Below are 10538 nucleotides of genomic sequence, written 5' to 3' on the forward strand. Positions count from 1 at the left end.
GGACAAGCCTTCTGCCCTCAGAAGCTGACCTTAAGTTAAGGAGCCAGCACTCCAACATGAAAGCCACTGGGAGATGCTGTCATTCCGGAGGCAGAGGAGGGAGGGGGACAGAGAGGGCAGCAGCAGAGAGCAGAAGGACCAGGCCCAGAGGAATGCGAGAAAGCTTTGTCTTGGTAGCCTGCAGAAGGCTCTGGAAGCAAGCAGAGGACAGAAACTCTACTGCATAAGAGCCTGGTGACTCAAGAGGGGCAGGGCGCCTTCCCCGTCCTGGGCCAGGAGAGAGAAAATATCATCTCATTAAAGGATAGCTTTTTATTATGTATGAAAGATGAGTGTGAGCTTTTTTTCAGGTAGAGCCAGGGCGAATGAGGATATCAGATAAGAGACCAAGGTCAGGTAATTCAGGCAGCATACAAATGCACCAAGACTTGAGTGCACTATCTGTAGTCTATTTAAAGCCAGCTCTTCTATGATGCCCTGGTACTGTATTTCTTCAAATCCTCCCTCATTTTCTCTGGTCACTCAGTTTCTTTCTTTTAAGGACTGAGCATTTCTTAAGAGTTTCCTAGGGAGATGACTCTTCCCTCATGTATATGGCCAGGCAATGTGGGTCACTTCCCAGATCATAGTTTCCAAACTGGAAGGTCTTTACCCTGCCAGCTTCATTATGATGTAGTTTGCATACTGTAGAATTTGCTTATTTTAAGCATACAGTTTGATAAGCTCTGCCAAATGGAAATAGCCACCTACCTACCATCAAATGAGACATTGATTTTTTTTATCCCCCCCATAAAATTCCCTCATTCCCCATTGCAATCAATCCCTGCTCCCACATCCCACCTCAGGCAAGCCCTGGCCTGCTTTCTGGCTGCAGCGCGGCCCTCCCTGGAGTTCAGATGCACGGAGCGGTGGAGTCTGCAGCCTTTTGAGTTAGTCAGTTTTCATTTGGCTGCTGAACTTCAGCGCGGTGCTTCGTGGGTCATCCATGTCGTTCGTTGTATTATTATTTCATTCTTCTTTATTGCTGGGGTCATTCCATCATACGGGTGCCCTACAGTTTGTCCATCCACAAGTGATTCATGTTTTTGGAGAGAATGAATAAGGCAGGAGGAGGGCGGCAGGTGTCTGTCCCACACCTAGGGGACCTGTTTACTCTCACCCTGCCCAGAAGGGGTTGGGAGGGAGGAAGGCCAGAGCCTGACCCCATACACAGGACAGCGATACCTACAAGGCCCAGCACTATGGGAACTGGAGGGTTGGGGGTCAGAAGGGACATCCTGGCCAGCTTTAATAATAAGAGCTGCCATGTGTCGTAAGAGCCTACTACGTGTCCCCATCTCCAGCCCTCACTAAAACCACACAAGGGAGAAGCTTGAGAACACACCTTCAAGAAGACCAGGGCTCAATGTCACAAAGTTATTAGGTGGCCAGTTAGGAGTCAGGCCCTGGCTTATTGGTCTCCAAAGCCCCCGCTTCCCCCGCCTTCTTCCTGCAGGAGGTGGGAGTATCTTGGAAGTTCCGAAGGTCAAAGGCAACCAGAGCAGCCCAGTTGGGCAGTCCAGGGAAGCCCTGCGAGGGAGGTGGAGCCCTTCCCAGAGCACCCAGGTAATCCTGACAGACACTCGCTGCCTCCAGGGCCTAAGGAGGAGGGCGGGAAGCTCTCCCATATCCTCGAGCGAGGAAAGCCCTCGCGTGTCTAGTGCGGACTCCCACTGGGTGAGGGGCAGCTGGAGGAACTGAGGCACTCACTTGGGGGAGGGCTAGGGAGGGAAGACGCTCAGGCAGCGCAGCCCTGGGAGTGTCAGGAGCAGGTCTGGGGGGCCCTGGAGAGCCGCAGCCGGAGGCACTGCACCCATGAACCCTAGTCTTCACTCAAGCGGCCCAGAGTGGCCCCTGACGTTCTCTGCCTGTTTTTGATTCCTTCCATGCTGCAAGCCTCTCTCTGGAGAAGGGGCTTTTCCTGTTGCGCCTCTGAGAGCACCCCCTCTGTACTCTTGCTGAGGCTCCTTCAGGCTGCGGTGAAGGCCTGGCCCTCCAAAAGGGGGTGGGGAGGGGATGGGAGAGCAGAGGCAGCAGAGCCACGTTGTGCCCAGAGCAGGAGCTGCTCCATCGAAACCAGGTCAGCCTCTTGCTGTTACTGACTATTACCCTAGCGAAACTGGGAGAGCACACACCTGGGGCCATTTGCTCAGCATCCACAGTTTTACGATCAGAGCAGCCTGAGACGAGGAAAGAATGAGTTCATCCATCCCCACTGCCCCCGCCTTGCTGCAGGGCCAGTTTCACGGGGCACATGCCAGGCCCTGCGGCCTCTGCAGCCTGGCCCAAGGCACCATGTCCATGGAATGCAGGGAAGGAGTGTCTCCTCAGCCCCCAGCCTGCCCACCTCAGCCTGCAGGGTGTAGTTAATGGGAAGAGGCTGCCAGCACCTCTGTCCTGGCCCAGGTGGGCTGGGGAGGCCTGGGGAGGTTGAGGGAGACAGGAGAACAGGAGCTGATTCTCTCCTCTCCTGCTTCTGCCCAGGACCTGTCTCTGCACTGGGACCGGGAAGATGCTTCATTTCACAGGTGAGACTTAGAGCTAGAAGCGACCATAAGACAGTTCCTGCCTCTCCTTGTTTTCTGGAGGTTCTTTTGAGAGTCCTTGAACATTTCTGCTTCCTGGAAGGCTGCATCTCCTTCTTCCTCCCCTCTATCAAGTTTTTCTCTGGGTCTGATGCATCAAAGCCCCAGCCCGGTGAGATGGTGATGCCCCAGGTTCAGGCAGACTTCAGGGGAGGCAGAGCCCGGCTCCTAAAAGCCGTGTGTACATCTGGCTCTGCAATGCCCTTCAGCTGTCATTGAGAGCTGCCCCCTGCTGGAACCGGCCGCAGCTGCTCCCGTGACTGGGAGCCCAACTTCTCTGTGGCATAGAAACAGCCTTTCTCAGGCCAGGCACAGTGGCTCACGTCTGTAATCCCAGCACTTGGGGAGGCTGAGGTGGAAGAAACACTTGAGGTCAGGCATTCGAAACCAACCTGGCCAACGTGCTGAAACCCTGTCTGTACCAAAAAATACAAAACTTAGCCAGTCGTGGTGGCCTGCACCTGTAGTCCCACCTACTTGGGGGGCTGAAGCGTGAGAATCACTTGAACCTGGGAGTTGGAGGTTGCAGTGAGCCGAGATCAAGTGACCCTATCTCAAAACAAAACAAAAACAAAGAGAAAAGGCCTTTCTTCTGAACTTCCCCAGAGCCTCCATCAGCTGCTCCAGATGTCACTGTCCTCCACCTGTGGTCCCTTGGTTAGGACTTGGGTGAAGTTTTCTGGGCCCTAAGGACTCAGGTAGTGAGGAAAAGTACAGCAGGTGAAATGGGCTATGCAGATCCAAGGCTCACCTGGTCCTGGTTCCTGGTGATGAGGAGTGGATGATTTAATGAGGGGTGAGCAGGGGCCCAGCCCCATCCTCTGCACCCTAACCCAGCCGGGCCCTGGGGTCCTTGCGCAGCCTGGCACCCTTCAGTCCCGCTTTTCCGGCAGCTGCCTCAGGCTGGAGAATGAACTCTACCCAGTGGCTTCCACTTGATCCTCCCCACAGCGAATATCTGGCCTCCCTGCATCTTTTGCATGTAATTCCCAAACTGGAGCATTTTCCACATTTTGAGTCTATCCCAGTCAAGGTAGAAGCCAGAACTCACTTCCCAGCCTCCTCAGGGGGCAGTCATTACGACCAGGCTCTGCTGTTCAAGTGTCCCTGCATGAGACTTGTAGGGGGTCCTCTATAGAGAGTGGGGTGGTGGAGGCCTCTGGCCCTTCAGGGCAACGGTGGCAGAGTTCTGGGGTCACACTGGAGCAGGGCTTTCTGGGGTGGGGGGTGGCCTCTGCTGTGCACCTTAGGTATTATTCTTAGCTCTGTGGCATCCAAGTCTGACTCTTTGGCCTCCTGCAGATTCCATGAGCTTCAAAATGGCTTTTAATAACTTGCTTTTCTGTGAAAACTAGCTGGAGTGCATTGTGTTGTTTGCAGTTTACCTCCCCTCTCCTCCCCCCAGAGGCCCTACCACTCTTAGAAAAACTCACCATGCAGAGGGAATGGGAAAAGCAATCCTAGCAAAGAGTAGCAGTTCTTAACCCTTCAAGCCACCTGGGCACTTATAAACGCGCCCACACCCAGCATCCGGCTTGCTCTGGGCATACCCCACGTCTGAGTTATTAGGGTGGCTTTAAATCCTGCGATGTTACGGGATTACACTTTTCCGAAATATTTGCATGAATTGGCTTGGGTCCCTATCACACATGAGGGGAAGATTCTCAGATGTTTTCCCTTCCCATGTCTTCAGGGGGTCTAGAGGACAGTGAGTTTTATTCAGGTCTCTTCTCTCTTCATTGCTGTGCTTCTGTTTGTTCTCTTCTTGCTTTCTGTACTGTGTCGCCCTCCACCAGACACTCCCGAGGTCCTTTATTCCCTAAAGGACACCAATGCAAGGCTAAGTGTTGAAATCTGGGAGCCAGAAAGTGGGGTGAATGATACCACAAAACAGCACAGCAGACCATCTCTTTTTTCTTTTAAGATTTTATTGTAGAATACATCACACACATTAAAGTGCATGAAACATAAATGTACACTTTAGCAAATCATTATAAAGTGAAGACCTATATAACAGTCACCCAACTCAAGAAATAGGCTATTGCCAGCACTCCAGGAGCCTCCCATGTGCCCCGCTGTAAACAGTCTTTACAGTGACATATTTCATACATTCAGAACAGAGTATAAAACAGATGCAACTGAATGAATCATCCAAAAAGGAACACCGTGTGCCCATTAAATGTGGTATTACTAATATCTAAGAAGCCATTTTTTTTTTTTTTCGATGGAGGGTCACTCTGCCGCCGGGGCTGGAGTGCAGTGTTGTGATCTCAGCTCACTGCAATTTCCGCCTCCTGGGTTCAAGCGATCCTCCCACCTTATCCTCCCGAGTAGCTAGGATTACAGGTGTGCGCCACAACGTCTGGCTAATTTTTTTGTTAACAGTTTACAAAAGTCCTTTCTGGGGACATCACTGGACAAGACCATGAGTGAGCCTGGGAAAACACAGGCTCCCTGTAGCTGAGGCATTAGGCAGGGCTGTGATGTGAGCCAGATCCCCCCATATCAGGATTTAGTCTTCCTTTTGAGTTGCCCAGACTTTTTAGAGAAGATTGTTCTAACTTCTTGAGAGGAAGGCTGCCTTGTGTTTTGGGTGTTTAGAGTCAGAGTCTGGGGTGGGGTCTCCATAGCATATGACCCAGAATCTTCCTGCAGTAGTGGTTCCTGGGCAGTAACCACTCTCAGTAATTTCCCAGTGGGGGCGGGGAGGGGACAGGAGGAGAGGAAAGAGGAGGAGAAGGGAGAGTTTCCAGGGATCTAACTGCTTCTTAAACAACTTTCAACCCATGTTATTTTAACTTCCTTCTTTACCCAGCTTAGAGAGGTTCCCTCTAGAGCCAGTTCCTGAGCCTTCTAAGCATCCTGCTTGTAAATGGTTTTGGTTCTAAACTCTCCCCGCTGCCAGCCCAGGAGCTGGCTTTCTCCATCTTCGTGGAGGAATGCTCGTCTGCCAGCTTCCCAAGTTTTGCTCCTGTTTTCTCCTCTTCTCTTCCCCTCATTTTTGTGGTTTTATTGTCTTCCTTTTAAAACTCTCTATTGTTGTTCTAGTGAGATTTGGGGGAAAATGCAATTAGATGTGTGTTTAAGCTGCCACTTTAACTTGAAAACCTCAAATATTCCTCTTCTGAAAGTCCCCAGCCACTTTCTGAGAGTAGGAATTCCTCGCCAGCCCTCTCTTCTCAAATGCCAGCTTCCCTCTGTGTGGCTTGGATGCCTCAAACTCAACATCCTCATCGGCTTCATTTCTGTCTTCCTCGCAGAGGCCCCATAGCTCCGTGTGAGGCCTGCGCACAGGAGAGACAGACATGAACTGGGAGACTCCAGAGGAGGAGTCTGCCCTGGGAAGAGAGACGGTAGGGCCTGGGGCTGCTGCCTAACTGGGGAAGAGCTGAACCCCAGGTGAGGGCTTCCGGGCCCAGGCTCCAATCTGGCCCAGGCAGACTCACAGACAATACCAATGTCCTGTGGTTTATGCCAGGATACAGAAGTACAGGATAGAGCAGGAGCCCAGAGGAGGTGTGACTCACCCAGCCGGGTGTCTTCAGGGAAAGCAGGGAAAGGTAAAGTGTCCTGGACTAAACTGGGCCTTGAAGCATGAGAAGCTCTTGGCCAGGTGGAGGAAGTGAGGAAAGGGGTGTTTCAGGCAGGCAGTCCACTGGCCTGTGTATGGTACCTCTGCAAATTAGACAAAGGTATCTCCTCTGGGCAAATGTAGACAGTGACAGAGAGGCCTGTACGCACGAAAGCTTGGTGTGCTCTGTGGCAGGCAGGAGAACGACCCTCGAAGATGTCCAAGCCCTAATCGCTAGACCCTGAGAATCGGCTTGTGGATGTGATGAAGGACCTCGAGATGGAGCGCATATCCTGGATTATCTAAGTAGGCCCTGGTGATAGCCCTTCTAAGAGGGAGGTGGAGAGAGAGGTCGGCGTCAGAGAGAGATGTGACGATGGGAGCAGACGTCAGAAAGAGATCGGAAGATGCTACTCAGTGGCTTTGCAGATGCAGGGAGGGGGCATGAACCAAGGAATCGGGCGGCTTTTTGAAGCTGGGAAAGGCAAGGCAATGGATTCTTTCTCGGAACCTCCAGAAGGAATGCAGCCCTGTTGGCACCTTGGCTTTCATCCTTTAAGACCCATGTCTGGACTCCTGACCTCCAGAACTGTAATATAATAAATCTGCGTTGTTTCGAACCCCTAAGTCTGTGGTAGTTTGCTGCAGCAACAACAGGAATTAATACCCAGGCCCTGGTGCTTTTAGGGAAGGGCTGTGGCCAATGTACCTGGGGCCTGGGGTGGGGGAGGTGGAGTGGGGACAGATGAGGCTGGACAGATAGGCAGGTGATACACAGGGCCTTCCAAGTCACAGCAAGGAATTTGCCCTAGCCCAAGGTAGTCCAGGTGAGACAGAAGGAAGAGGGGAGCAGCATTTTGGGGGGAATCCCTGCTGTGGAAGATGGTCTGGTGGGAAGTGGCTGGGGCACACTGACATTGAGGAGCTGCTGTAGGTGCAGCGGAAGGTGATATGGCCTGGACCCAGCTAGTGGCAATGCGGGAAGGCATAGCCTGCCTGAGAGCTGAAACACAGCAGAGGGCAAATTCCTCTTCTCCCCGGCCCTTGTTTTTTTTTCTTCCTGCCTCACCCAGCTATGGTGCCAAAGGCTCCAAAGTCATTACCTGAGATAAGGTAATGACTTCAGAGGAAGCTGGGGAATGTTCCCAACGGCTCAACTGGGAAAGGACAATTGACTTCCTATGTGTGCACAGCTATGCATGCACACTCGCACGAACGACACACACACACACACACACACACGAGGGGTTCTAGCATGCCCGTGGCCTTTCTCCTCATTGGTCTTCTCCTTCGCAGGGCCATGGAGAGGCTGCTCACCCTTGGCAGTCCCAGGAGCCCGAGGTGTGGCCCCGGGGGTGTCTGATGTCAGGCCTCCAACAATGACTCCCTTTTGGGGCCAACAGGTGAGGGAGACAGGAGGCGGGGGTCAGAGGACTGAACCTTGAGTGGGGAGGCACAGGGCACGCTGCCAACCTACTCTTCAATCACACCTGTGATCACAGCAGAGGCGAAACTCTGGTCACTTCATTGGAAAGATCAAGATTGCAAACCACAGCACCTGGCGTGTGCACACCCTGCACCCTTCACTCAATCTCCAGCCACTTTGAACCACCTGCAGCTCTCTGAATGCCACCTGTTTCACCTGTCTCTTTTTCTTTCTGGGCATCTTCTCTGCCTTCTGGTCTGCCTGATTGTCTCCTGATTCTTCAGGTCTCACATCAATAAATTCCTTTTCCACTGAGACTGGCTGGGACTGGCTGAGGTTCAGTGCACAGACCCTGGAGCTTGTCAGCTCTGCAGTGAGTGCAACCCTGCTGCCCACCAGCTGTGTGGGGCAGTCAGGGCTCCTCCCTGGGCAAGGGACAAAAAACACTGACTTAAGCAAAAACAGTATGTATTGGCTTATGAACTTGAACAACCCCAGGATGGACTTCAGGCAAGGGTTTATCCAGGACTCAAACAATGAAACCTGGGCTGAGTTTCCTACCCTCCATTTTTCAGCCCCATTTCCCTGGTGTGACCTCCGTTCTCAGATACACTCTGTCCAAAGCCCCAGGCCACATGGTCCCCTGCCCAATTTTATATTCAAATTTAAATTTATCTAAAACTTAAATATAAATAAACTATGTAAATCTGTAATATATAAGTATATGTTATATACAATATGACACACGTTATATTAAATAAATTTAAATTTATATAAATAGTAAATATTTTAATTTATTAAATTTATATGTATATTTAAAAGATAAAGGCGGAAAATAAAAGCATTTTAAAATGAAGTGTTGTCTTCCGCCTTTTCTGCTGGCCTGGGTCTTTACACTATGGCAGAGGTCTCTGCTAGTAGATGAGAGAAGGCTTTCTAAAGCTGAGACGTGTTTTTGAGAACTAAATGTTAGATGGAGGGCAGTTAAAAATTAAAATATACCTTTGGCCAGGCGCAGTAACTCATGCACATAATCACAGCACTTTGGGAGGCTGAGGGGGGTGGATCATTTGAGGCCAGGAGTTTGAAACCAGCGTGGGCAACATAGTGAAACCCCATCTCTTCAAAGATAAAAAATAATTTAAAATGTTTAAAAATTTAAAAAAATTAAATGCACCTTTTCTTGACCCACTTCTATTCTAATAATTCTGCTTCTATGCATTTATCTTATAAATAGATGTCACTTGTTCAAAATAATTTATGCACAGGATTATTTATTGTAGCATTATTTGTATCAGTAGTGGACAGTTAGAAAAAGCATAAATATTCATTAATAGGCAATTGGTTAAACAAATTACAGGACATTCCTATAATAGAACACTGTGATACTATAAAGTCATAATATCATTAACCAAGAATGAAATCTCTGTCTTTTTTTTTTTGGAAACAGAGTCTCGCTCTGTAACACAGGCTGCAGTGCAGTGGCATAAACTTAGCTCATTGCAACCTCTGCCTCTCAGGTTCAAGCAATTCTCGTGCCTCAGCCTCCCGAGTAGCTGAGACTATAGGCACACACCACCACACTGGGCTAATTTTTTTTTTTTTTTTTTTTTTTTTGTATTTTAATAGAGACAGGGTTTCACGGTGTTACCCAGGCTGGCCTCAAACTCCTAATCTCAGACAACTCACCCGCCTTGGCCTCCCAAAGTGCTAGGATTGCAGGCATGAGCCATCATGCCCGGCCTAAGAATGAAATATGTCTATAGAGATGTGGAATGAGCTCCATGATATATTAAATGAAAAAAATAGGCCGGGCACGGTGGCTCACGCCTGTAATCCCAGCACTTTGGGAGGCCAAGGTGGCTGGATCATGAGGTCAGGAGATCGACACCATCCTGGCTAACACGGTGAAACCCGTGTCTACTAAAAATATGAAAAATGAGCCGGGCATGGGGGCGGGTGCCTGTAGTTCCAGCTACTTGGGAGGCTGAGGCAGGAGAATGGTGTGAACCCAGGAGGCAGAGCTTGCAGTGAGCCGAGATCGTGCCACTGCACTCCAGTCTGGGTGACAGAGCGAGACTCCGTCTCAAAAAAATAAAATTAAATAAAAAAAATAAATAAATAAATGAAAAAATACAGAATATTATATAACCATTTATGTAAAATGTGTGTGCATGTATGTGTGTGTGCATAAGACAAACTTGTATTATGCGTAAAATATCGTATGTCAGGAAGGCAGAAATTCTGGAAAAGGGCGTGTTCCTCTGGGAATGCTCATAGGGTGCTCATTAGCACCATCTGAATGTTGTATAATTTGTCTACATTTACCTATTTGAAAATAATAATTTATTTTTTAAAAGCACCTCAAAATAATGAAAACATGAATAAATGAATAATGAATAAATGAAGTGCTTAGACCAGAGTCTGGCCTAGAATGATCACTAAGGAATTTTGCCTGTCGCCCCGTCCCAGGGCTGCCTTGGCACTCTCTGTGCCCTCACCACATTACATACACACCTCCATCCTAGCAATTACATGACTGTGTCATCACTGCCAAGTTCCACGCCTGTCCAACTGGACCAAATATGACTGCACTGCAGGGGCGTTATTTTTTAGCTTTATGTCCTCTGCCCCTAACATAGAGCCTGGCATGGAGTAGGTTGTTGAGTGAATGAAGGACTGAATACATTTACTAATGAGTGTATTAGAGGGAAAAATGAGGCTTTAGTCTCTGCTCTCTAGAAGCTCATGGCCCAGTAGTGGGACAAGAGTCACACAGGACACATTTCAGTGACTACAGGCTGCATATGACAATGGCCCTGTGACCCTGGGGATCTGGGAGAAAGAGAAGGGAGGGTTCCCTAGAGCAGAGAAGTGATTACAATCGGAGGGGTGGGTTCAGACCTGCCAGCAGATG

The 10538-nt window shown here is 49.7% G+C and overlaps 1 long non-coding RNA gene across 1 annotated transcript; it reads left to right on the top strand.

Moving 5' to 3' along the window:
- The first annotated feature begins 1555 nt into the window (after positions 1–1555).
- On the top strand, positions 1556–6813 carry LOC107127162 (uncharacterized). The gene is made up of 3 exons (XR_001484633.3): positions 1556–1605; positions 2524–2567; positions 6391–6813. It is a non-coding gene; the product is annotated as an uncharacterized lncRNA (long non-coding RNA).
- The last annotated feature ends 3725 nt before the right edge of the window (positions 6814–10538 follow it).

The sequence above is a fragment of the Macaca fascicularis genome, chromosome 13 (assembly GCF_037993035.2).
Source record: "Macaca fascicularis isolate 582-1 chromosome 13, T2T-MFA8v1.1".
Taxonomy (NCBI): domain Eukaryota; kingdom Metazoa; phylum Chordata; class Mammalia; order Primates; family Cercopithecidae; genus Macaca; species Macaca fascicularis.